This window comes from Anomaloglossus baeobatrachus, unplaced genomic scaffold (genome assembly GCF_048569485.1).
Source record: "Anomaloglossus baeobatrachus isolate aAnoBae1 unplaced genomic scaffold, aAnoBae1.hap1 Scaffold_2558, whole genome shotgun sequence".
NCBI classification, from domain to species: domain Eukaryota; kingdom Metazoa; phylum Chordata; class Amphibia; order Anura; family Aromobatidae; genus Anomaloglossus; species Anomaloglossus baeobatrachus.
In genome coordinates, this window is record NW_027442122.1 from 46,421 (window position 1) to 72,744 (window position 26,324).

General features: G+C 37.4%; 12 non-coding genes across 12 annotated transcripts; all 12 read right to left on the minus strand.

Moving 5' to 3' along the window:
- Positions 1 to 2,123: 2,123 nt before the first annotated feature.
- Positions 2,124 to 2,196, minus strand: TRNAV-CAC (transfer RNA valine (anticodon CAC)). Its single transcript has one exon. It is a non-coding gene; the product is annotated as a tRNA-Val (tRNA).
- A 291-nt stretch (positions 2,197 to 2,487) lies between these two features.
- Positions 2,488 to 2,560, minus strand: TRNAV-CAC (transfer RNA valine (anticodon CAC)). Its single transcript has one exon. It is a non-coding gene; the product is annotated as a tRNA-Val (tRNA).
- Positions 2,561 to 3,601: 1,041 nt separating this feature from the next.
- On the minus strand, positions 3,602 to 3,674 carry TRNAV-CAC (transfer RNA valine (anticodon CAC)). Its single transcript has one exon. It is a non-coding gene; the product is annotated as a tRNA-Val (tRNA).
- An 892-nt stretch (positions 3,675 to 4,566) lies between these two features.
- TRNAV-AAC (transfer RNA valine (anticodon AAC)) lies at positions 4,567 to 4,639 on the minus strand. The gene has a single exon. It is a non-coding gene; the product is annotated as a tRNA-Val (tRNA).
- A 1,501-nt stretch (positions 4,640 to 6,140) lies between these two features.
- On the minus strand, positions 6,141 to 6,213 carry TRNAV-CAC (transfer RNA valine (anticodon CAC)). The gene has a single exon. It is a non-coding gene; the product is annotated as a tRNA-Val (tRNA).
- Positions 6,214 to 7,106: 893 nt separating this feature from the next.
- Positions 7,107 to 7,179, minus strand: TRNAV-AAC (transfer RNA valine (anticodon AAC)). Its single transcript has one exon. It is a non-coding gene; the product is annotated as a tRNA-Val (tRNA).
- Positions 7,180 to 9,323: 2,144 nt separating this feature from the next.
- TRNAV-CAC (transfer RNA valine (anticodon CAC)) lies at positions 9,324 to 9,396 on the minus strand. Its single transcript has one exon. It is a non-coding gene; the product is annotated as a tRNA-Val (tRNA).
- Positions 9,397 to 9,687: 291 nt separating this feature from the next.
- On the minus strand, positions 9,688 to 9,760 carry TRNAV-CAC (transfer RNA valine (anticodon CAC)). The gene has a single exon. It is a non-coding gene; the product is annotated as a tRNA-Val (tRNA).
- A 2,632-nt stretch (positions 9,761 to 12,392) lies between these two features.
- Positions 12,393 to 12,465, minus strand: TRNAV-CAC (transfer RNA valine (anticodon CAC)). The gene has a single exon. It is a non-coding gene; the product is annotated as a tRNA-Val (tRNA).
- A 1,256-nt stretch (positions 12,466 to 13,721) lies between these two features.
- Positions 13,722 to 13,794, minus strand: TRNAV-AAC (transfer RNA valine (anticodon AAC)). The gene has a single exon. It is a non-coding gene; the product is annotated as a tRNA-Val (tRNA).
- A 1,028-nt stretch (positions 13,795 to 14,822) lies between these two features.
- TRNAV-CAC (transfer RNA valine (anticodon CAC)) lies at positions 14,823 to 14,895 on the minus strand. The gene has a single exon. It is a non-coding gene; the product is annotated as a tRNA-Val (tRNA).
- Positions 14,896 to 15,539: 644 nt separating this feature from the next.
- TRNAV-CAC (transfer RNA valine (anticodon CAC)) lies at positions 15,540 to 15,612 on the minus strand. The gene has a single exon. It is a non-coding gene; the product is annotated as a tRNA-Val (tRNA).
- Between the last annotated feature and the right edge of the window lie 10,712 nt (positions 15,613 to 26,324).

The following is a 26,324-nucleotide window of genomic DNA, read 5'->3' on the forward strand; positions in this document are numbered from 1 at the left end:
GGCAATTGGAGACGAGTTTTGACCGCCAGGGAAAAAAAAAAAAAATCTTAGGTCTGTTGGTGATGGAAGCCAAAACATCCCATCATTCTGCAACAAAGCCAAGAACTTCATATATTGTAGTTTCATAGGGTATTATTTCAACACCAAGAACAGACTGGTTTTACTGGGGATTAAACCCAGGACTTTCTGTGTGTTAAGCAGACGTGATGACCACTACACTATGAATCTTAATGAAAAGTTACTGTGTACTGGCTAGCAGAGCAGAATTGTGACTGACGGGGCCTTTTTATTGCTGAAGGAAAGTATTTTTGGTAATGAAACATTTACAATTTTTATTACATATTTTACCAGTTTTATTCCTACAAAGGGATATTGCTTAAATTGAAGTTTACATTGAATGTGTTACTTTTTTCTACACAGTTTAATCGTTTGCTTTTGTATTTATGGGAACTATAAATTTTGAAACAAACAGGATTGTTATAATATGGGATTATGTTTTCTGCTAAAATGGACAATAAAAAAGAAACCCAAATAGTAGTTCTCTTTGTGATGGAAGCCAAAATGTATTGTCATTTGGCAACGAAACCAAGAATTTTATATATTACAGGTTGATAGCATATTTCTTCAACAGCGAAAACAGATTGGTTTCACTGGGGATTGAACCCAGGACCTTTTGCGTGTGACGCAGACGTGATGACCACTACACTATGAAACATGTGAAATCCTGCAAAGCAATGGCAATTGAAAACGAATTTTGACCGCCAGGGGAAAAAAATTATTAGTCCTGTTGGTGATGGAAGCCAAAACATCCCATCATTCGGCAACAAAGCCAAGAACTTCATATATTGTAGTTTGATAGGGTATTATTTCAACACCAAGAACAGATTGCTTTTACTGGGGATTGAACCAGTGTTAAGCAGACGTGATGACTACTACACTATGAAACCTTCTGGAAAGTTACTGTGTATTGGCAAGCAGAGCAGAATTGTAACTGATGGGGCCTTTTTATTGCTGAAGAAAAGTGTTTTTGGTAATGAAACATTTACAATTTTTATTACATATTTTACCAGTTTTATTCCTACAAAGGGATATTGCTTAAATTGAAGCTTACATTGAATGTGTTACTTTTTTCTACACAGTTTAATCGTTTGCTTTTGTATTTATGGGAACTATAAATTTTGAAACAAACAGGATTGTTATAATATGAGATTATGTTTTCTGCTAAAATGTTCAATAAAAAAGAAACGCAAAATCGTAGTTCTCCTTGTGATAGAAGCCAAAATGTATTGTCATTTGGCAACGAAACCAAGAATTTCATACTTTACAGGTTAATAGGAAATTACTTCAACACCGAAAACAGATTGGTTTCACTGGGTATTGAACCCAGAACGTTCTGCATGTGAAGCAGACTTGATGACCACCACACTTTAAAACCTGTGATTCCTGCAAAGTAATGGCAATTAGAGACGAATTTTGACTGCCAGGAAAAAAAAAAATTCGTAGTTCTGTTGGTTATGGAAGCTAAAACATCCCATCATTCGGCAACAAAGCCAAAAACTTCATGTATTGCAGTTGGATAGTGTATTATTTCAACACCAAGAACAGACTGGTTTTACTGGGGATTAAACCCATGACCTTTTGGGTTTTAAGCAGACGTGATGACCTTCTACGTGTTAAGCAGACATGATGACCACTACACTATGAATCCTGATGAAAAGTTACTGTGTATTGGCTAGCAGAGCAGAATTGTGACTGACAGGGCCTTTTTATTGCTGAAGGAAAGTATTTTTGGTAATGAAACATTTACAATTTTTATTACATATTTTACCAGTTTTATTCCTACAAAGGGATATTGCTTAAATTGAAGTTTACATTGAATGTGTTACTTTTTTCTACACAGTTTAGTCGTTTGCTTTTGTATTTATGGGAACTATATATTTTTAAACAAACAGGATTTTTATAATATGGGATTATGTTTTCTGCTAAAATGGACAATAAAAAAGAAACCCAAAATAGTAGTTCTCTTTGTGATGGAAGCCAAAATGTATTGTCATTTGGCAACGAAACCAAGAATTTTATATATTACAGGTTGATAGCAAATTACTTCAACAGCAAAAACAGATTGGTTTCACTGGGGATTGAACCCAGGACCTTCTGCGTGTGAAGCAGACGTGATGACCACTACACTATGAAACCTGTGATTCCTGCAAAGTAATGGCAATTAGAGACGAGTTTTGACTGCCAGGAAAAAAAAAAATTCGTAGTTCTGTTGGTTATGGAAGCTAAAACATCCCGTCATTCGGCAACAAAGCCAAGAAATTCATGTATTGTAGTTGGATAAGGTATTATTTCAACACCAAGAACAGACTGGTTTTACTGGGGATTAAACCCAGGACTTCCTGCGTGTTAAGCAGACGTGATGACCACTACACTATAAAACCTGTGAAATCCTGTTGATAGCAAATTACTTCAACAGCGAAAACAGATTGGTTTCACTGGGGATTGAACCCAGGACCTTCTGCGTGTGAAGCAGACGTGATGACCACTACACTATGAAACCTGTGAAATCCTGCAAAGCAATGGCAATTGAAAACGAGTTTTGACCGCCAGTGGAAAAAAATTATTAGTTCTGTTGGTGATGGAAGCCAAAACATCCCATCATTCGGCAACATAGCCAAGAACTTCATATATTGTAGTTTGATAGGGTATTATTTCAACACCGAGAACAGATTGCTTTTACTGGGGATTGAACCAGTGTTAAGCAGACGTGATGACTACTACACTATGAAACCTTCTGGAAAGTTACTGTGTATTGGCAAGCAGAGCAGAATTGTAACTGATGGGGCCTTTTTATTGCTGAAGAAAAGTGTTTTTGTTAATGAAACATTTACAATTTTTATTACATATTTTACCAGTTTTATTCCTACAAAGGGATATTGCTTAAATTGAAGATTACATTGAATGTGTTACTTTTTTCTACACAGTTTAATCGTTTGCTTTTGTATTTATGGGAACTATAAATTTTGAAACAAACAGGATTGTTATAATATGGGATTATGTTTTCTGCTAAAATGTTCAATAAAAAGAAACCCAAAATCGTAGTTCTCCTTGTGATAGAAGCCAAAATGTATTGTCATTTGGCAACGATACCAAGAATTTCATACTTTACAGGTTGATAGGAAATTACTTCAACACCGAAAACAGATTGGTTTCACTGGGTATTGAACCCAGAACGTACTGCATATGAAGCAGACTTGATGACCACCACACTTTAAAACCTGTGATTCCTGCAAAGTAATGGCAATTAGAGACGAAATTTGACTGCCAGGAAAAAAAACAAAAATTCGTAGTTCTGTTGGTTATGGAAGCTAAAACATCCCGTCATTCGGCAACAAAGCCAAGAACTTCATGTATTGCAGTTGGATAGTTTATTATTTCAACACTAAGAACAGACTGGTTTTACTGGGGATTAAACCCATGACCTTCTGCGTGTTAAGCAGACGTGATGACCTTCTACGTGTTAAGCAGACATGATGACCACTATACTATGAAACCTGTGAAATCCTGTTGATAGCATATTACTTAAACAGCGAAAACGGATTGGTTTCACTGGGGATTGAACCCAGGACCTTCTGCGTGTGAAGCAGACGTGATGACCACTACACTATGAAACCTGTGAAATCCTGCAAAGCAATGGCAATTGAAAACGAGTTTTGACCGCCAGGGGAAAAAAATTATTAGTTCTGTTGGTGATGGAAGACAAAACAACCCATCATTCGGCAACAAAGCCAAGAACTTCATATATTGTAGTTTGATAGGGTATTATTTCAACACCAAGAACAGATTGCTTTTACTGGGGATTGAACCAGTGTTAAGCAGATGTGATGACTACTACACTATGAAACCTTCTGGAAAGTTACTGTGTATTGGCAAGCAGAGCAGAACTGTAACTGATGGGGCCTTTTTATTGCTGAAGAAAAGTGTTTTTGGTAATGAAACATTTACAATTTTTATTACATATTTTACCAGTTTTATTCCTACAAAGGGATATTGCTTAAATTGAAGTTTACATTGAATGTGTTACTTTTTTCTACACAGTTTAATCGTTTGGTTTTGTATTTATGGGAACTATAAATTTTGAAACAAACAGGATTGTTATAATATGGGATTATGTTTTCTGCTAAAATGTTCAATAAAAAAGAAACGCAAAATCGTAGTTCTCCTTGTGATAGAAGCCAAAATGTATTGTCATTTGGCAACGAAACCAAGAATTTCATACTTTACAGGTTGATAGGAAATTACTTCAACACCGAAAACAGATTGGTTTCACTGTGTATTGAACCCAGAACGTTCTGCATATGAAGCAGACTTGATGACCACCACAATTTAAAACCTGTGATTCCTGCAAAGTAATGGCAATTAGAGACGAAATTTGACTGCCAGGAAAAAAAAAAATTCGTAGTTCTGTTGGTTATGGAAGCTAAAACATCCCGTCATTCGGCAACAAAGCCAAGAACTTCATGTATTGCAGTTGTATAGGGTATTATTTCAACACCAAGAAGAGACTGGTTTCACTGGGGATTGAACCCAGGACCTTCTGCGTGTTAAGCAGACGTGATGACCACTACACTATGAAACCTGATGAAAAGTTACTGTGTATTGGCTAGCAGAGCAGAATTGTGACTGACGGGGCCTTTTTATTGCTGAAGGAAAGTATTTTTGGTAATGAAACATTTACAATTTTTATTACATATTTTACCAGTTTTATTCCTACAAAGGGATATTGCTTAAATTGAAGTTTACATTGAATGTGTTACTTTTTTCTACACAGTTTAGTCGTTTGCTTTTGTATTTATGGGAACTATATATTTTTAAACAAACAGGATTTTTATAATAAGGGATTATGTTTTCTGCTAAAATGGACAATGAAAAAGAAACCCAAAATAATAGTTCTCTTTGTGATGGAAGCCAAAATGTATTGTCATTTGGCAACGAAATCAAGAATTTTATATATTACAGGTTAATAGCAAATTACTTCAACAGCGAAAACAGATTGGTTTCACTGAGGATTGAACCCAGGACCTTCTGCGTGTGAAGCAGATATGATGACCACTACACTATGAAACCTGTGAAATCCTGGAAAGCAATGGCAATTGAAAACGAGTTTTGCCAGCCAGGGGAAAAAAATTATTAGTTCTGTTGGTGATGGAAGCCAAAACATCCCATCATTCGGCAACAAAGCCAAGAACTTCATATATTGTAGTTTGATAGGGTATTATTTCAACACCAAGAACAGATTGCTTTTACTGGGGATTGAACCAGTGTTAAGCAGACGTGATGACTACTCCACTATGAAACCTTCTGGAAAGTTACTGTGTATTGGCTAGCAGAGCAGAATTGTAACTGATGGGGCCTTTTTATTGCTGAAGAAAAGTGTTTTTGGTAATGAAACATTTACAATTTTTATTACATATTTTACCAGTTTTATTCCTACAAAGGGATATTGCTTAAATTGAAGATTACATTGAATGTGTTACTTTTTTCTACACAGTTTAATCGTTTGCTTTTGTATTTATGGGAACTATAAATTTTGAAACAAACAGGATTGTTATAATATGGGATTATGTTTTCTGCTAAAATGTTCAATAAAAAGAAACCCAAAATCGTAGTTCTCCTTGTGATAGAAGCCAAAATGTATTGTCATTTGGCAACGATACCAAGAATTTCATACTTTACAGGTTGATAGGAAATTACTTCAACACCGAAAACAGATTGGTTTCACTGGGTATTGAACCCAGAACGTTCTGCATATGAAGCAGACTTGATGACCACCACACTTTAAAACCTGTGATTCCTGCAAAGTAATGGCAATTAGAGACGAAATTTGACTGCCAGGAAAAAAAACAAAAATTCGTAGTTCTGTTGGTTATGGAAGCTAAAACATCCCGTCATTAGGCAACAAAGCCAAGAACTTCATGTATTGCAGTTGGATAGGGTATTATTTCAACACCAAGAACAGACTGGTTTTACTGGGGATTAAACACAGGACCTTCTGCGTGTTAAGCAGACGTGATGACCACTATACTATGAAACCTGTGAAATCCTGTTGATAGCAAATTACTTCAACAGCGAAAACGGATTGGTTTCACTGGGGATTGAACCCAGGACCTTCTGCGTGTGAAGCAGACGTGATGACCACTACACTATGAAACCTGTGAAATCCTGCAAAGCAATGGCAATTGAAAACGAGTTTTGACCGCCAGGGGAAAAAAATTATTAGTTCTGTTGGTGATGGAAGACAAAACAACCCATCATTCGGCAACAAAGCCAAGAACTTCATATATTGTAGTTTGATAGGGTATTATTTCAACACCAAGAACAGATTGCTTTTACTGGGGATTGAACCAGTGTTAAGCAGATGTGATGACTACTACACTATGAAACCTTCTGGAAAGTTACTGTGTATTGGCAAGCAGAGCAGAACTGTAACTGATGGGGCCTTTTTATTGCTGAAGAAAAGTGTTTTTGGCAATAAAACATTTACAATTTTTATTACATATTTTACCAGTTTTATTCCTACAAAGGGATATTGCTTAAATTGAAGTTTACATTGAATGTGTTACTTTTTTCTACACAGTTTAATCGTTTGGTTTTGTATTTATGGGAACTATAAATTTTGAAACAAACAGGATTGTTATAATATGGGATTATGTTTTCTGCTAAAATGTTCAATAAAAAAGAAACGCAAAATCGTAGTTCTCCTTGTGATAGAAGCCAAAATGTATTGTCATTTGGCAACGAAACCAAGAATGTCATACTTTACAGGTTGATAGGAAATTACTCCAACACCGAAAACAGATTGGTTTCACTGTGTATTGAACCCAGAACGTTCTGCATATGAAGCAGACTTGATGACCACCACAATTTAAAACCTGTGATTCCTGCAAAGTAATGGCAATTAGAGACGAAAGTTGACTGCCAGGAAAAAAAAAAAATTCGTAGTTCTGTTGGTTATGGAAGCTAAAACATCCTGTCATTCGGCAACAAAGCCAAGAACTTCATGTATTGCAGTTGGATAGGGTATTATTTCAACACCAAGAAGAGACTGGTTTCACTGGGGATTGAACCCAGGACCTTCTGCGTGTTAAGCAGACGTGATGACCACTACACTATGAAACCTGTGAAATCCTGCAAAGCAATGGCAATTGGAGACGAGTTTTGACCGCCAGGGAAAAAAAAAAAAAATCTTAGGTCTGTTGGTGATGGAAGCCAAAACATCCCATCATTCTGCAACAAAGCCAAGAACTTCATATATTGTAGTTTCATAGGGTATTATTTCAACACCAAGAACAGACTGGTTTTACTGGGGATTAAACCCAGGACTTTCTGTGTGTTAAGCAGACGTGATGACCACTACACTATGAATCTTAATGAAAAGTTACTGTGTACTGGCTAGCAGAGCAGAATTGTGACTGACGGGGCCTTTTTATTGCTGAAGGAAAGTATTTTTGGTAATGAAACATTTACAATTTTTATTACATATTTTACCAGTTTTATTCCTACAAAGGGATATTGCTTAAATTGAAGTTTACATTGAATGTGTTACTTTTTTCTACACAGTTTAATCGTTTGCTTTTGTATTTATGGGAACTATAAATTTTGAAACAAACAGGATTGTTATAATATGGGATTATGTTTTCTGCTAAAATGGACAATAAAAAAGAAACCCAAATAGTAGTTCTCTTTGTGATGGAAGCCAAAATGTATTGTCATTTGGCAACGAAACCAAGAATTTTATATATTACAGGTTGATAGCATATTTCTTCAACAGCGAAAACAGATTGGTTTCACTGGGGATTGAACCCAGGACCTTTTGCGTGTGACGCAGACGTGATGACCACTACACTATGAAACATGTGAAATCCTGCAAAGCAATGGCAATTGAAAACGAATTTTGACCGCCAGGGGAAAAAAATTATTAGTCCTGTTGGTGATGGAAGCCAAAACATCCCATCATTCGGCAACAAAGCCAAGAACTTCATATATTGTAGTTTGATAGGGTATTATTTCAACACCAAGAACAGATTGCTTTTACTGGGGATTGAACCAGTGTTAAGCAGACGTGATGACTACTACACTATGAAACCTTCTGGAAAGTTACTGTGTATTGGCAAGCAGAGCAGAATTGTAACTGATGGGGCCTTTTTATTGCTGAAGAAAAGTGTTTTTGGTAATGAAACATTTACAATTTTTATTACATATTTTACCAGTTTTATTCCTACAAAGGGATATTGCTTAAATTGAAGCTTACATTGAATGTGTTACTTTTTTCTACACAGTTTAATCGTTTGCTTTTGTATTTATGGGAACTATAAATTTTGAAACAAACAGGATTGTTATAATATGAGATTATGTTTTCTGCTAAAATGTTCAATAAAAAAGAAACGCAAAATCGTAGTTCTCCTTGTGATAGAAGCCAAAATGTATTGTCATTTGGCAACGAAACCAAGAATTTCATACTTTACAGGTTAATAGGAAATTACTTCAACACCGAAAACAGATTGGTTTCACTGGGTATTGAACCCAGAACGTTCTGCATGTGAAGCAGACTTGATGACCACCACACTTTAAAACCTGTGATTCCTGCAAAGTAATGGCAATTAGAGACGAATTTTGACTGCCAGGAAAAAAAAAAATTCGTAGTTCTGTTGGTTATGGAAGCTAAAACATCCCATCATTCGGCAACAAAGCCAAAAACTTCATGTATTGCAGTTGGATAGTGTATTATTTCAACACCAAGAACAGACTGGTTTTACTGGGGATTAAACCCATGACCTTTTGGGTTTTAAGCAGACGTGATGACCTTCTACGTGTTAAGCAGACATGATGACCACTACACTATGAATCCTGATGAAAAGTTACTGTGTATTGGCTAGCAGAGCAGAATTGTGACTGACAGGGCCTTTTTATTGCTGAAGGAAAGTATTTTTGGTAATGAAACATTTACAATTTTTATTACATATTTTACCAGTTTTATTCCTACAAAGGGATATTGCTTAAATTGAAGTTTACATTGAATGTGTTACTTTTTTCTACACAGTTTAGTCGTTTGCTTTTGTATTTATGGGAACTATATATTTTTAAACAAACAGGATTTTTATAATATGGGATTATGTTTTCTGCTAAAATGGACAATAAAAAAGAAACCCAAAATAGTAGTTCTCTTTGTGATGGAAGCCAAAATGTATTGTCATTTGGCAACGAAACCAAGAATTTTATATATTACAGGTTGATAGCAAATTACTTCAACAGCAAAAACAGATTGGTTTCACTGGGGATTGAACCCAGGACCTTCTGCGTGTGAAGCAGACGTGATGACCACTACACTATGAAACCTGTGATTCCTGCAAAGTAATGGCAATTAGAGACGAGTTTTGACTGCCAGGAAAAAAAAAAATTCGTAGTTCTGTTGGTTATGGAAGCTAAAACATCCCGTCATTCGGCAACAAAGCCAAGAAATTCATGTATTGTAGTTGGATAAGGTATTATTTCAACACCAAGAACAGACTGGTTTTACTGGGGATTAAACCCAGGACTTCCTGCGTGTTAAGCAGACGTGATGACCACTACACTATAAAACCTGTGAAATCCTGTTGATAGCAAATTACTTCAACAGCGAAAACAGATTGGTTTCACTGGGGATTGAACCCAGGACCTTCTGCGTGTGAAGCAGACGTGATGACCACTACACTATGAAACCTGTGAAATCCTGCAAAGCAATGGCAATTGAAAACGAGTTTTGACCGCCAGTGGAAAAAAATTATTAGTTCTGTTGGTGATGGAAGCCAAAACATCCCATCATTCGGCAACATAGCCAAGAACTTCATATATTGTAGTTTGATAGGGTATTATTTCAACACCGAGAACAGATTGCTTTTACTGGGGATTGAACCAGTGTTAAGCAGACGTGATGACTACTACACTATGAAACCTTCTGGAAAGTTACTATGTATTGGCAAGCAGAGCAGAATTGTAACTGACGGGGCCTTTTTATTGCTGAAGAAAAGTGTTTTTGGTAATGAAACATTTACAATTTTTATTACATATTTTACCAGTTTTACTCCTACAAAGGGATATTGCTTAAATTGAAGATTACATTGAATGTGTTACTTTTTTCTACACAGTTTATTCGTTTGCTTTTGTATTTATGGGAACTATAAATTTTGATGACCACTACACTATGAAACCTGTGAAATCCTGCAAAGCAATGGCAATTGGAGACGAGTTTTGACCGCCAGGGAAAAAAAAAAAAAATCTTAGGTCTGTTGGTGATGGAAGCCAAAACATCCCATCATTCTGCAACAAAGCCAAGAACTTCATATATTGTAGTTTCATAGGGTATTATTTCAACACCAAGAACAGACTGGTTTTAAAGGGGATTAAACCCAGGACTTTCTGCGTGTTAAGCAGACGTGATGACCACTACACTATGAATCTTAATGAAAAGTTACTGTGTACTGGCTAGCAGAGCAGAATTGTGACTGACGGGGCCTTTTTATTGCTGAAGGAAAGTATTTTTGGTAATGAAACATTTACAATTTTTATTACATATTTTACCAGTTTTATTCCTACAAAGGGATATTGCTTAAATTGAAGTTTACATTGAATGTGTTACTTTTTTCTACACAGTTTAATCGTTTGCTTTTGTATTTATGGGAACTATAAATTTTGAAACAAACAGGATTGTTATAATATGGGATTATGTTTTCTGCTAAAATGGACAATAAAAAAGAAACCCAAATAGTAGTTCTCTTTGTGATGGAAGCCAAAATGTATTGTCATTTGGCAACGAAACCAAGAATTTTATATATTACAGGTTGATAGCATATTACTTCAACAGCGAAAACAGATTGGTTTCACTGGGGATTGAACCCAGGACCTTTTGCGTGTGACGCAGACGTGATGACCACTGCACTATGAAACATGTGAAATCCTGCAAAGCAATGGCAATTGAAAACGAATTTTGACCGCCAGGGGAAAAAAATTATTAGTCCTGTTGGTGATGGAAGCCAAAACATCCCATCATTCGGCAACAAAGCCAAGAACTTCATATATTGTAGTTTGATAGGGTATTATTTCAACACCAAGAACAGATTGCTTTTACTGGGGATTGAACCAGTGTTAAGCAGACGTGATGACTACTACACTATGAAACCTTCTGGAAAGTTACTGTGTATTGGCAAGCTGAGCAGAATTGTAACTGATGGGGCCTTTTTATTGCTGAAGAAAAGTGTTTTTGGTAATGAAACATTTACAATTTTTATTACATATTTTACCAGTTTTATTCCTACAAAGGGATATTGCTTAAATTGAAGCTTACATTGAATGTGTTACTTTTTTCTACACAGTTTAATCGTTTGCTTTTGTATTTATGGGAACTATAAATTTTGAAACAAACAGGATTGTTATAATATGAGATTATGTTTTCTGCTAAAATGTTCAATAAAAAAGAAACGCAAAATCGTAGTTCTCCTTGTGATAGAAGCCAAAATGTATTGTCATTTGGCAACGAAACCAAGAATTTCATACTTTACAGGTTAATAGGAAATTACTTCAACACCGAAAACAGATTGGTTTCACTGGGTATTGAACCCAGAACGTTCTGCATGTGAAGCAGACTTGATGACCACCACACTTTAAAACCTGTGATTCCTGCAAAGTAATGGCAATTAGAGACGAATTTTGACTGCCAGGAAAAAAAAAAATTCGTAGTTCTAATGGTTATGGAAGCTAAAACATCCCATCATTCGGCAACAAAGCCAAGAACTTCATGTATTGCAGTTGGATAGTGTATTATTTCAACACCAAGAACAGACTGGTTTTACTGGGGATTAAACCCATGACCTTTTGCGTGTTAAGCAGACGTGATGACCTTCTACGTGTTAAGCAGACATGATGACCACTACACTATGAATCCTGATGAAAAGTTACTGTGTATTGGCTAGCAGAGCAGAATTGTGACTGACAGGGCCTTTTTATTGCTGAAGGAAAGTATTTTTGGTAATGAAACATTTACAATTTTTATTACATATTTTACCAGTTTTATTCCTACAAAGGGATATTGCTTAAATTGAAGTTTACATTGAATGTGTTACTTTTTTCTACACAGTTTAGTCGTTTGCTTTTGTATTTATGGGAACTATATATTTTTAAACAAACAGGATTTTTATAATATGGGATTATGTTTTCTGCTAAAATGGACAATAAAAAAGAAACCCAAAATAGTAGTTCTCTTTGTGATGGAAGCCAAAATGTATTGTCATTTGGCAACGAAACCAAGAATTTTATATATTACAGGTTGATAGCAAATTACTTCAACAGCGAAAACAGATTGGTTTCACTGGGGATTGAACCCAGGACCTTCTGCGTGTGAAGCAGACGTGATGACCACTACACTATGAAACCTGTGATTCCTGCAAGGTAATGGCAATTAGAGACGAGTTTTGACTGCCAGGAAAAAAAAAATTCGTAGTTCTGTTGGTTATGGAAGCTAAAACATCCCGTCATTCGGCAACAAAGCCAAGAAATTCATGTATTGTAGTTGGATAAGGTATTATTTCAACACCAAGAACAGACTGGTTTTACTGGGGATTAAACCCAGGACTTCCTGCGTGTTAAGCAGACGTGATGACCACTACACTATAAAACCTGTGAAATCCTGTTGATAGCAAATTACTTCAACAGCGAAAACAGATTGGTTTCACTGGGGATTGAACCCAGGACCTTTTGCGTGTGACGCAGACGTGCTGACCACTACACTATGAAACCTGTGAAATCCTGCAAAGCAATGGCAATTGAAAACGAGTTTTGACCGCCAGTGGAAAAAAATTATTAGTTCTGTTGGTGATGGAAGCCAAAACATCCCATCATTCGGCAACATAGCCAAGAACTTCATATATTGTAGTTTGATAGGGTATTATTTCAACACCGAGAACAGATTGCTTTTACTGGGGATTGAACCAGTGTTAAGCAGACGTGATGACTACTACACTATGAAACCTTCTGGAAAGTTACTATGTATTGGCAAGCAGAGCAGAATTGTAACTGACGGGGCCTTTTTATTGCTGAAGAAAAGTGTTTTTGGTAATGAAACATTTACAATTTTTATTACATATTTTACCAGTTTTACTCCTACAAAGGGATATTGCTTAAATTGAAGATTACATTGAATGTGTTACTTTTTTCTACACAGTTTATTCGTTTGCTTTTGTATTTATGGGAACTATAAATTTTGAAACAAACAGGATTGTTATAATATGGGATTATGTTTTCTGCTAAAATGTTCAATAAAAAAGAAACCCAAAATCGTAGTTCTCCTTCTGATAGAAGCCAAAATGTATTGTCATTTGGCAACGAAACCAAGAATTTCATACTTTACAGATTGATAGGAAATTACTTCAACACCGAAAACAGATTGGTTTCACTGGGTATTGAACCCAGAATGTTCTGCATATGAAGCAGACTTGATGACCACCACACTTTAAAACCTGTGATTCCTGCATAGTAATGGCAATTAGAGACGAAATTTGACTGCCAGGAAAAAAAAAAAGTTCGTAGTTCCGTTGGTTATGGAAGCTAAAACATCCCGTCATTCGGCAACAAAGCCAAGAACTTCATGTATTGCACTTGGATAGGGTATTATTTCAACACCAAGAAGAGACTGGTTTCACTGGGGATCGAACCCAGGGCCTTCTGCGTGTTAAGCAGACGTGATAACCACTACACTATGAAACCTGTGAAATTCTGCAAAGCAATGGCAATTGGAGATGAGTTTTGACCGCCAGGGAAAAAAAAAAAATTCAAAGTTCTGTTGGTGATGGAAGACAAAACATCCTGTCATTCGGCAACAAATCCAAGAAATTCATATATTGTAGTTGGATAGGGAATTATTTCAACACCAAGAAGAGATTGGTTTCACTGGGGATTGAACCCAGGACCTTCTGCGTGTTAAGCAGACGTGATGACCACTACCCTATGAAACCTGATGAAAAGTTACTGTGTATTGGCTAGCAGAGCAGAATTGTGACTGACGGGGCCTTTTTATTGCTGAAGGAAAGTATTTTTGGTAATGAAACATTTACAATTTTTATTACATATTTTACCAGTTTTATTCCTACAAAGGGATATTGCTTAAATTGAAGTTTACATTGAATGTGTTACTTTTTTCTACACAGTTTAGTCGTTTGCTTTTGTATTTATGGGAACTATATATTTTTAAACAAACAGGATTTTTATAATATGGGATTATGTTTTCTGCTAAAATGGACAATAAAAAAGAAACCCAAAATAGTAGTTCTCTTTGTGATGGAAGCCAAAATGTATTGTCATTTGGCAACGAAACCAAGAATTTTATATATTACAGGTTGATAGCAAATTACTTCGTCAGCGAAAACAGATTGGTTTCACTGTGTATTGAACCCAGAACGTTCTGCATATGAAGCAGACTTGATGACCACCACACTTTAAAACCTGTGATTCCTGCAAAGTAATGGCAATTAGAGACGAAATTTGACTGCCAGGAAAAAAAAAAAATTCGTAGTTCTGTTGGTTATGGAAGCTAAAACATCCCGTCATTCGGCAACAAAGCCAAGAACTTCATGTATTGCAGTTGGATAGGGTATTATTTTAACACCAAGAACAAACTGGTTTTACTGGGGATTAAACCCAGGACCTTCTGCGTGTTAAGCAGACGTGATGACCACTACACTATGAAACCTGTGAAATCCTGTTGATAGCAAATTACTTCAACAGCGAAAACGGATTGGTTTCACTGGGGATTGAACCCAGGACCTTCTGCGTGTGAAGCAGACGTGATGACCACTACACTATGAAACCTGTGAAATCCTGCAAAGCAATGGCAATTGAAAACGAGTTTTGACCGCCAGGGGAAAAAAATTATTAGTTCTGTTGGTGATGGAAGCCAAAACATCCCATCATTCAGCAACAAAGCCAAGAACTTCATATATTGTAGTTTGATAGGGTATTATTTCAACACCAAGAACAGATTGCTTTTATTGGGGATTGAACCAGTGTTAAGCAGACGTGATGACTACTACACTATGAAACCTAAAAAGTTACTGTGTATTGGCAAGCAGAGCAGAATTGTAACTGATGGGGCCTTTTTATTGCTGAAGAAAAGTGTTTTTGGTAATGAAACATTTACAATTTTTATTACATATTTTACCAGTTTTATTCCTACAAAGGGATATTGCTTAAATTGAAGTTTACATTGAATGTGTTACTTTTTTCTACACAGTTTAATCGTTTGCTTTTGTATTTATGGGAACTATATATTTTTAAACAAACAGGATTTTTATAATATGGGATTATGTTTTCTGCTAAAATGGACAATAAAAAAGAAACCCAAAATAGTAGTTCTCTTTGTGATGGAAGCCAAAATGTATTGTCATTTGGCAACGAAACCAAGAATTTTATATATTACAGGTTGATAGCAAATTACTTCAACAGCGAAAACAGATTGGTTTCACTGGGGATTGAACCCAGGACCTTCTGCGTGTGAAGCAGACGTGATGACCACTACACTATGAAACCTGTGAAATCCTGCAAAGCAATGGCAATTGAAAACGAGTTTTGACAGCCAGGGGAAAAAAATTATTAGTGCTGTTGGTGATGGAAGCCAAAACATCCCATCATTCGGCAACAAAGCCAAGAACTTCATATATTGTAGTTTGATAGGGTATTATTTCAACACCAAGAACAGATTGCTTTTACTGGGGATTGAACCAGTGTTAAGCAGACGTGATGACTACTACACTATGAAACCTTCTGAAAAGTTACTGTGTATTGGCAAGCAGAGCAGAATTGTAACTGATGGGGCCTTTTTATTGCTGAAGAAAAGTGTTTTTGGTAATGAAACATTTACAATTTTTATTACATATTTTACCAGTTTTATTCCTACAAAGGGATATTGCTTAAATTGAAGATTACATTGAATGTGTTACTTTTTTCTACACAGTTTAATCGTTTGCTTTTGTATTTATGGGAACTATAAATTTTGAAACAAACAGGATTGTTATAATATGGGATTATGTTTTCTGCTAAAATGTTCAATAAAAAAGAAACCCAAAATCGTAGTTCTCCTTGTGATAGAAGCCAAAATGTATTGTCATTTGGCAACGAAACCAAGAATTTCATACTTTACAGGTTGATAGGAAATTACTTCAACACCGAAAACAGATTGGTTTCACTGGGTATTGAACCCAGAATGTTCTGCATATGAAGCAGACTTGATGACCACCACACTTTAAAACCTGTGATTCCTTCAAAGTAATGGCAATTAGAGACAAAATTTGACTGCCAGGAAAAAAAAAAAATTCGTAGTTCTGTTGGTTATGGAAGTTAAAACATCCCGTCATTCGGCAACAAAGCCAAGAACTTCATGTATTGCAGTTGGATAGGGTATTATTTTAACACCAAGAACAGACTGGTTTTACTGAGGATTAAACCCAGGACCTTCTGCGTGTTAAGCAGACGTGATGACCACTACACTATGAAACCTGTGAAATCCTGTTGATAGCAAATTACCTCAACAGCGAAAACGGATTAGTTTCACTGGGGATTGAACCCAGGACCTTCTGCGTGTGAAGCAGACGTGATGACCACTACACTATGAAACCTGTGAAATCCTGCAAAGCAATGGCAATTGAAAACGAGTTTTGACCGCCAGGGGAAAAAAATTATTAGTTCTGTTGGTGATGGAAGCCAAAACATCCCATCATTCGGCAACAAAGCCAAGAACTTCATATATTGTAGTTTGATAGGGTATTATTTCAACACCAAGAACAGATTGCTTTTACTGGGGATTGAACCAGTGTTAAGCAGACGTGATGACTACTACACTATGAAACCTTCTGGAAAGTTACTGTGTATTGGCAAGCAGAGCAGAATTGTAACTGATAGGGCCTTATTATTGCTGAAGAAAAGTGTTTTTGGTAATGAAACATTTACAATTTTTATTACATATTTTACCAGTTTTATTCCTACAAAGGGATATTGCTTAAATTGAAGTTTACATTGAATGTGTTAATTTTTTCTACACAGTTTAATCGTTTGCTTTTGTATTTATGGGAACTATAAATTTTGAAACAAACAGGATTGTTATAATATGGGATTATGTTTTCTGCTAAAATGTTCAATAAAAAAGAAACCCAAAATCGTAGTTCTCCTTGTGATAGAAGCCAAAATGTATTGTCATTTGGCAACGAAACCAAGAATTTCATACTTTACAGGTTAATAGGAAAATACTATAACACCGAAAACAGATTGGTTTCACTGGGTATTGAACCCAGAACGTTCTGCATATGAAGCAAACTTGATGACCACCACTAGAGTTGAGCGCGGTTCGTGGTTCGTGGTTCTCCAGTTCGCGGCTCGAGTGATTTTGGGGCATGTTCTAGATCGAACTAGAACTCGAGCTTTTTGCAAAAGCTCGATAGTTCTAGAAACGTTCGAGAACGGTTCTAGCAGCCAAAAAACAGCTAAATCCTAGCTTGGTTTCTGCTGTAATAGTGTAAGTCACTCTGTGAATCAAACTATTATCACATTTCAGTGTATAGTGTGCGTGAACAGCGCCTTCAGATCACTGCTGTTTCTATAATGGCGATCGCCATTTTTTTTTTTTTTTTTCTTGTCTTCCTTCCCTAAGCGCGCGCGTCTTGTGGGGCGGGCCAGCATGTCAGCCAATCACAGACACACACACACCTAAGTGGACTTTGAGCCAGAGAAGCAACGGCATGTGTGATAGGATCTGCATGTCACATGTCCCTGCATTATAAAACCGGACATTTTCTTCACGAACGCCATTATCTGCCTTCTGCGTCTTTGGTGTCAGACATCAGTGTCGCAGCTCCGTCCTCCTGAGTCCTATAGCCGATACAGCTGTATGCGCTGCATACACAGCGTTAGACAGCTTAGGGAGAGCACATTCTAGCAGTCCTTTTAAGGGCTCAAAGCGGCAGGGTCAGAGAGCAATAAGTGACAGGTCCTGCAAACAGCAACAGCGTCTGTGTAGCCCAGGTCAGGGATTTCCTCCCTGCATTTCACCATTAGGAGGGAATAGAAAGGCAGGCTTCCATTCCTCTACCCAGAGCACCACAATCCTGCCACTGTACCCTCTTGTCCTCTGCACACTCCAACTCATTCTAAGTAAGCCATTATACTAGCAAACACTCAGTGTACCTAGTGGCATCCTAAACGTGGCTATTGGACTTTGCTATAGTCCCACTAGTGCAAAGACATTAGCAGAGCACATCTGCCTGCATTGCACACTCCAAGTTTTTTAAACTAAGCAATTTTACTAGCAAACACTCAGTGTACCTAGTGGCATCCTATACGTGGCTATTGGACTTTGCTATAGTCCCACTAGTGCAAAGACATTTGCAGAGCACGTCTGCCTGCATTGCACACTACAACGTTTTTAAACTAAGCAATTTTACTAGCAAACACTCAGTGTACCTAGTGGCATCCTATACGTGGCTATTGGACTTTGCTATAGTCCCACTAGTGCAAAGACATTTGCAGAGCACGTCTGCCTGCATTGCACACTACAACTTTTTTAAACTAAGCAATTTTACTAGCAAACACTCAGTGTACCTAGTGGCATCCTATACGTGGCTATTGGACTTTGCTATAGTCCCACTAGTGCCAAGACATTTGCAGAGCGCATCTGCCTGCGTTGCACACTCCAACTAATTATAATGAAGCCATTATACTAGCAAACACTCAGTGTACCTAGTGGCATCCTATACGTGGCTATTGGACTTTGCTATAGTCCCACTAGTGCAAAGACATTAGCAGAGCACATCTGCCTGCATTGCACACTCCAAGTTTTTTAAACTAAGCAATTTTACTAGCAAACACTCAGTGTACCTAGTGGCATCCTATACGTGGCTATTGGACTTTGCTATAGTCCAACTAGTGCAAAGACATTTGCAGAGCACGTCTGCCTGCATTGCACACTACAACTTTTTTAAACTAAGCAATTTTACTAGCAAACACTCAGTGTACCTAGTGGCATCCTATACGTGGCTATTGGACTTTGCTATAGTCCCACTAGTGCAAAGACATTTGCAGAGCACGTCTGCCTGCATTGCACACTACAACTTTTTTAAACTAATCAATTTTACTAGCAAACACTCAGTGTACCTAGTGGCATCCTAAACGTGGCTATTGGACTTTGCTATAGTCCCACTAGTGCAAAGACATTAGCAGAGCACATCTGCCTGCATTGCACACTCCAAGTTTTTTAAACTAAGCAATTTTACTAGCAAACACTCAGTGTACCTAGTGGCATCCTATACGTGGCTATTGGACTTTGCTATAGTCCCACTAGTGCAAAGACATTTGCAGAGCACGTCTGCCTGCATTGCACACTACAACTTTTTTAAACTAAGCAATTTTACTAGCAAACACTCAGTTTACCTAGTGGCATCCTATACGTGGCTATTGGACTTTGCTATAGTCCCACTAGTGCAAAGACATTTGCAGAGCACGTCTGCCTGCATTGCACACTACAACTTTTTTAAACTAAGCAATTTTACTAGCAAACACTCAGTGTACCTAGTGGCATCCTATACGTGGCTATTGGACTTTGCTATAGTCCCACTAGTGCCAAGACATTTGCAGAGCGCATCTGCCTGCGTTGCACACTCCAACTAATTATAACGAAGCCATTATACTAGCAAACACTCAGTGTACCTAGTGGCATCCTATACGTGGCTATTGGACTTTTGTCAATTCACAGTATTGGAACGTTATTTGCATGACATCTGCATGCATTGCACACTCTAACTTTTTTAAACTCAGCCATTATACTAGCAAACACTCACTGTACCTAGTTGTATCCTAAACGTGGCTATTGTACTTTTGTCAATTCACAGTATTGGAACGTTATTTGCAGGACATCTGCCTGCCTTGCACACTCAAACTTTTTTAAACTCAGCCATTATACTAGCAAACACTCACTGTACCTAGTTGTATCCTAAACGTGGCTATTGTACTTTTGTCAATTCACAGTATTGGAACGTTATTTGCAGGACGTCTGCCTGCATTGCACACTCAAACTTTTTTAAACTCAGCCATTATACTAGCAAACACTCACTGTACCTAGTTGTATCCTAAACGTGGCTATTGTACTTTTGTCAATTCACAGTATTGGAACGTTATTTGCAGCACGTCTGCCTGCATTGCACACTCAAACTTTTTTAAACTCAGCCATTATACTAGCAAACACTCACTGTACCTAGTTGTATCCTAAACGTGGCTATTGTACTTTTGTCAATTCACAGTATTGGAACGTTATTTGCAGGACGTCTGCCTGCATTGCACACTCAAACTTTTTTAAACTCAGCCATTATACTAGCAAACACTCACTGTACCTAGTTGTATCCTAAACGTGGCTATTGTACTTTTGTCAATTCACAGTATTGGAACGTTATTTGCAGGACGTCTGCCTGCATTGCACACTCAAACTTTTTTAAACTCAGCCATTATACTAGCAAACACTCACTGTACCTAGTTGTATCCTAAACGTGGCTATTGTACTTTTGTCAATTCACAGTATTGGAACGTTATTTGCAGCACGTCTGCCTGCATTGCACACTCAAACTTTTTTAAACTCAGCCATTATACTAGCAAACACTCACTGTACCTAGTTGTATCCTAAACGTGGCTATTGTACTTTTGTCAATTCACAGTATTGGAACGTTATTTGCAGGACATCTGCCTGCCTTGCACACTCAAACTTTTTTAAACTCAGCCATTATACTAGCAAACACTCACTGTACCTAGTTGTATCCTAAACGTGGCTATTGTACTTTTGTCAATTCACAGTATTGGAACGTTATTTGCAGGACGTCTGCCTGCATTGCACACTCAAACTTTTTTAAACTCAGCCATTATACTAGCAAACACTCACTGTACCTAGTTGTATCCTAAACGTGGCTATTGTACTTTTGTCAATTCACAGTATTGGAACGTTATTTGCAGGACGTCTGCCTGCATTGCACACTCAAACTTTTTTAAACTCAGCCATTATACTAGCAAACACTCACTGTACCTAGTTGTATCCTAAACGTGGCTATTGTACTTTTGTCAATTCACAGTATTGGAACGTTATTTGCAGCACGTCTGCCTGCATTGCACACTCAAACTTTTTTAAACTCAGCCATTATACTAGCAAACACTCACTGTACCTAGTTGTATCGTAAACGTGGCTATTGTACTTTTGTCAATTCACAGAATTGGAACGTTATTTGCAGGACATCTGCCTGCCTTGCACACTCAAACTTTTTTAAACTCAGCCATTATACTAGCAAACACTCACTGTACCTAGTTGTATCCTAAATGTGGCTATTGTACTTTTGTCAATTCACAGTATTGGAACGTTATTTGCAGGACGTCTGCCTGCATTGCACACTCAAACTTTTTTAAACTCAGCCATTATACTAGCAAACACTCACTGTACCTAGTTGTATCCTAAACGTGGCTATTGTACTTTTGTCAATTCACAGTATTGGAACGTTATTTGCAGCACGTCTGCCTGCATTGCACACTCAAACTTTTTTAAACTCAGCGATTATACTAGCAAACACTCACTGTACCTAGTTGTATCCTAAACGTGGCTATTGTACTTTTGTCAATTCACAGTATTGGAACGTTATTTGCAGCACGTCTGCCTGCATTGCACACTCAAACTTTTTTAAACTCAGCCATTATACTAGCAAACACTCACTGTACCTAGTTGTATCCTAAACGTGGCTATTGTACTTTTGTCAATTCACAGTATTGGAACGTTATTTGCAGGACGTCTGCCTGCATTGCACACTCAAACTTTTTTAAACTCAGCCATTATACTAGCAAACACTCACTGTACCTAGTTGTATCCTAAACGTGGCTATTGTACTTTTGTCAATTCACAGTATTGGAACGTTATTAGCAGCACGTCTGCCTGCATTGCACACTCAAACTTTTTTAAACTCAGCCATTATACTAGCAAACACTCACTGTACCTAGTTGTATCCTAAACGTGGCTATTGTACTTTTGTCAATTCACAGTATTGGAACGTTATTTGCAGGACATCTGCCTGCCTTGCACACTCAAACTTTTTTAAACTCAGCCATTATACTAGCAAACACTCACTGTACCTAGTTGTATCCTAAACGTGGCTATTGTACTTTTGTCAATTAACAGTATTGGAACGTTATTTGCAGCACGTCTGCCTGCATTGCACACTCAAACTTTTTAAAAACTCAGCCATTATACTAGCAAACACTCACTGTACCTAGTTGTATCCTAAACGTGGCTATTGTACTTTTGTCAATTCACAGTATTGGAACGTTATTTGCAGCACGTCTGCCTGCATTGCACACTCAAACTTTTTTAAACTCAGCCATTATACTAGCAAACACTCACTGTACCTAGTTGTATCCTAAACGTGGCTATTGTACTTTTGTCAATTCACAGTATTGGAACGTTATTTGCAGGACGTCTGCCTGCATTGCACACTCAAACTTTTTTAAACTCAGCCATTATACTAGCAAACACTCACTGTACCTAGTTGTATCCTAAACGTGGCTATTGTACTTTTGTCAATTCACAGTATTGGAACGTTATTTGCAGCACGTCTGCCTGCATTGCACACTCAAACTTTTTTAAACTCAGCCATTATACTAGCAAACACTCACTGTACCTAGTTGTATCCTAAACGTGGCTATTGTACTTTTGTCAATTCACAGTATTGGAACGTTATTTGCAGCACGTCTGCCTGCATTGCACACTCAAACTTTTTTAAACTCAGCCATTATACTAGCAAACACTCACTGTACCTAGTTGTATCCTAAACGTGGCTATTGTACTTTTGTCAATTCACAGTATTGGAACGTTATTTGCAGGACGTCTGCCTGCATTGCACACTCAAACTTTTTTAAACTCAGCCATTATACTAGCAAACACTCACTGTACCTAGTTGTATCCTAAACGTGGCTATTGTACTTTTGTCAATTCACAGTATTGGAACGTTATTAGCAGCACGTCTGCCTGCATTGCACACTCAAACTTTTTTAAACTCAGCCATTATACTAGCAAACACTCACTGTACCTAGTTGTATCCTAAACGTGGCTATTGTACTTTTGTCAATTCACAGTATTGGAACGTTATTTGCAGGACATCTGCCTGCCTTGCACACTCAAACGTTTTTAAACTCAGCCATTATACTAGCAAACACTCACTGTACCTAGTTGTATCCTAAACGTGGCTATTGTACTTTTGTCAATTCACAGTATTGGAACGTTATTTGCAGCACGTCTGCCTGCATTGCACACTCAAACTTTTTTAAACTCAGCCATTATACTAGCAAACACTCACTGTACCTAGTTGTATCCTAAACGTGGCTATTGTACTTTTGTCAATTCACAGTATTGGAACGTTATTTGCAGCACGTCTGCCTGCATTGCACACTCAAACTTTTTTAAACTCAGCCATTATACTAGCAAACACTCACTGTACCTAGTTGTATCCTAAACGTGGCTATTGTACTTTTGTCAATTCACAGTATTGGAACGTTATTTGCAGGACGTCTGCCTGCATTGCACACTCAAACTTTTTTAAACTCAGCCATTATACTAGCAAACACTCACTGTACCTAGTTGTATCCTAAACGTGGCTATTGTACTTTTGTCAATTCACAGTATTGGAACGTTATTTGCAGCACGTCTGCCTGCATTGCACACTCTAACTTTTTTAAACTCAGCCATTATACTAGCAAACACTCACTGTACCTAGTTGTATCCTAAACGTGGCTATTGTACTTTTGTCAATTCACAGTATTGGAACGTTATTTGCAGGACATCTGCCTGCCTTGCACACTCAAACTTTTTTAAACTCAGCCATTATACTAGCAAACACTCACTGTACCTAGTTGTATCCTAAACGTGGCTATTGTACTTTTGTCAATTCACAGTATTGGAACGTTATTTGCAGCACGTCTGCCTGCATTGCACACTCAAACTTTTTTAAACTCAGCCATTATACTAGCAAACACTCACTGTACCTAGTTGTATCCTAAACGTGGCTATTGTACTTTTGTCAATTCACAGTATTGGAACGTTATTTGCAGGACGTCTGCCTGCATTGCACACTCAAACTTTTTTAAACTCAGCCATTATACTAGCAAACACTCACTGTACCTAGTTGTATCCTAAACGTGGCTATTGTACTTTTGTCAATTCACAGTATTGGAACGTTATTTGCAGCACGTCTGCCTGCATTGCACACTCAAACTTTTTTAAACTCAGCCATTATACTAGCAAACACTCACTGTACCTAGTTGTATCCTAAACGTGGCTATTGTACTTTTGTCAATTCACAGTATTGGAACGTTATTTGCAGCACGTCTGCCTGCATTGCACACTCAAACTTTTTTAAACTCAGCCATTATACTAGCAAACACTCACTGTACCTAGTTGTATCCTAAACGTGGCTATTGTACTTTTGTCAATTCACAGTACTGGAACGTTATTTGCAGGACGTCTGCCTGCATTGCACACTCAAACTTTTTTAAACTCAGCCATTATACTAGCAAACACTCACTGTACCTAGTTGTATCCTAAACGTGGCTATTGTACTTTTGTCAATTCACAGTATTGGAACGTTATTAGCAGCACGTCTGCCTGCATTGCACACTCAAACTTTTTTAAACTCAGCCATTATACTAGCAAACACTCACTGTACCTAGTTGTATCCTAAACGTGGCTATTGTACTTTTGTCAATTCACAGTATTGGAACGTTATTTGCAGGACATCTGCCTGCCTTGCACACTCAAACGTTTTTAAACTCAGCCATTATACTAGCAAACACTCACTGTACCTAGTTGTATCCTAAACGTGGCTATTGTACTTTTGTCAATTCACAGTATTGGAACGTTATTTGCAGCACGTCTGCCTGCATTGCACACTCAAACTTTTTTAAACTCAGCCATTATACTAGCAAACACTCACTGTACCTAGTTGTATCCTAAACGTGGCTATTGTACTTTTGTCAATTCACAGTATTGGAACGTTATTTGCAGCACGTCTGCCTGCATTGCACACTCAAACTTTTTTAAACTCAGCCATTATACTAGCAAACACTCACTGTACCTAGTTGTATCCTAAACGTGGCTATTGTACTTTTGTCAATTCACAGTATTGGAACGTTATTTGCAGGACGTCTGCCTGCATTGCACACTCAAACTTTTTTAAACTCAGCCATTATACTAGCAAACACTCACTGTACCTAGTTGTATCCTAAACGTGGCTATTGTACTTTTGTCAATTCACAGTATTGGAACGTTATTTGCAGCACGTCTGCCTGCATTGCACACTCTAACTTTTTTAAACTCAGCCATTATACTAGCAAACACTCACTGTACCTAGTTGTATCCTAAACGTGGCTATTGTACTTTTGTCAATTCACAGTATTGGAACGTTATTTGCAGGACATCTGCCTGCCTTGCACACTCAAACTTTTTTAAACTCAGCCATTATACTAGCAAACACTCACTGTACCTAGTTGTATCCTAAACGTGGCTATTGTACTTTTGTCAATTCACAGTATTGGAACGTTATTTGCAGGACGTCTGCCTGCATTGCACACTCAAACTTTTTTAAACTCAGCCATTATACTAGCAAACACTCACTGTACCTAGTTGTATCCTAAACGTGGCTATTGTACTTTTGTCAATTCACAGTATTGGAACGTTATTTGCAGGACGTCTGCCTGCATTGCACACTCAAACTTTTTTAAACTCAGCCATTATACTAGCAAACACTCACTGTACCTAGTTGTATCCTAAACGTGGCTATTGTACTTTTGTCAATTCACAGTATTGGAACGTTATTAGCAGCACGTCTGCCTGCATTGCACACTCAAACTTTTTTAAACTCAGCCATTATACTAGCAAACACTCACTGTACCTAGTTGTATCCTAAACGTGGCTATTGTACTTTTGTCAATTCACAGTATTGGAACGTTATTTGCAGGACATCTGCCTGCCTTGCACACTCAAACTTTTTTAAACTCAGCCATTATACTAGCAAACACTCACTGTACCTAGTTGTATCCTAAACGTGGCTATTGTACTTTTGTCAATTCACAGTATTGGAACGTTATTTGCAGCACGTCTGCCTGCATTGCACACTCAAACTTTTTTAAACTCAGCCATTATACTAGCAAACACTCACTGTACCTAGTTGTATCCTAAACGT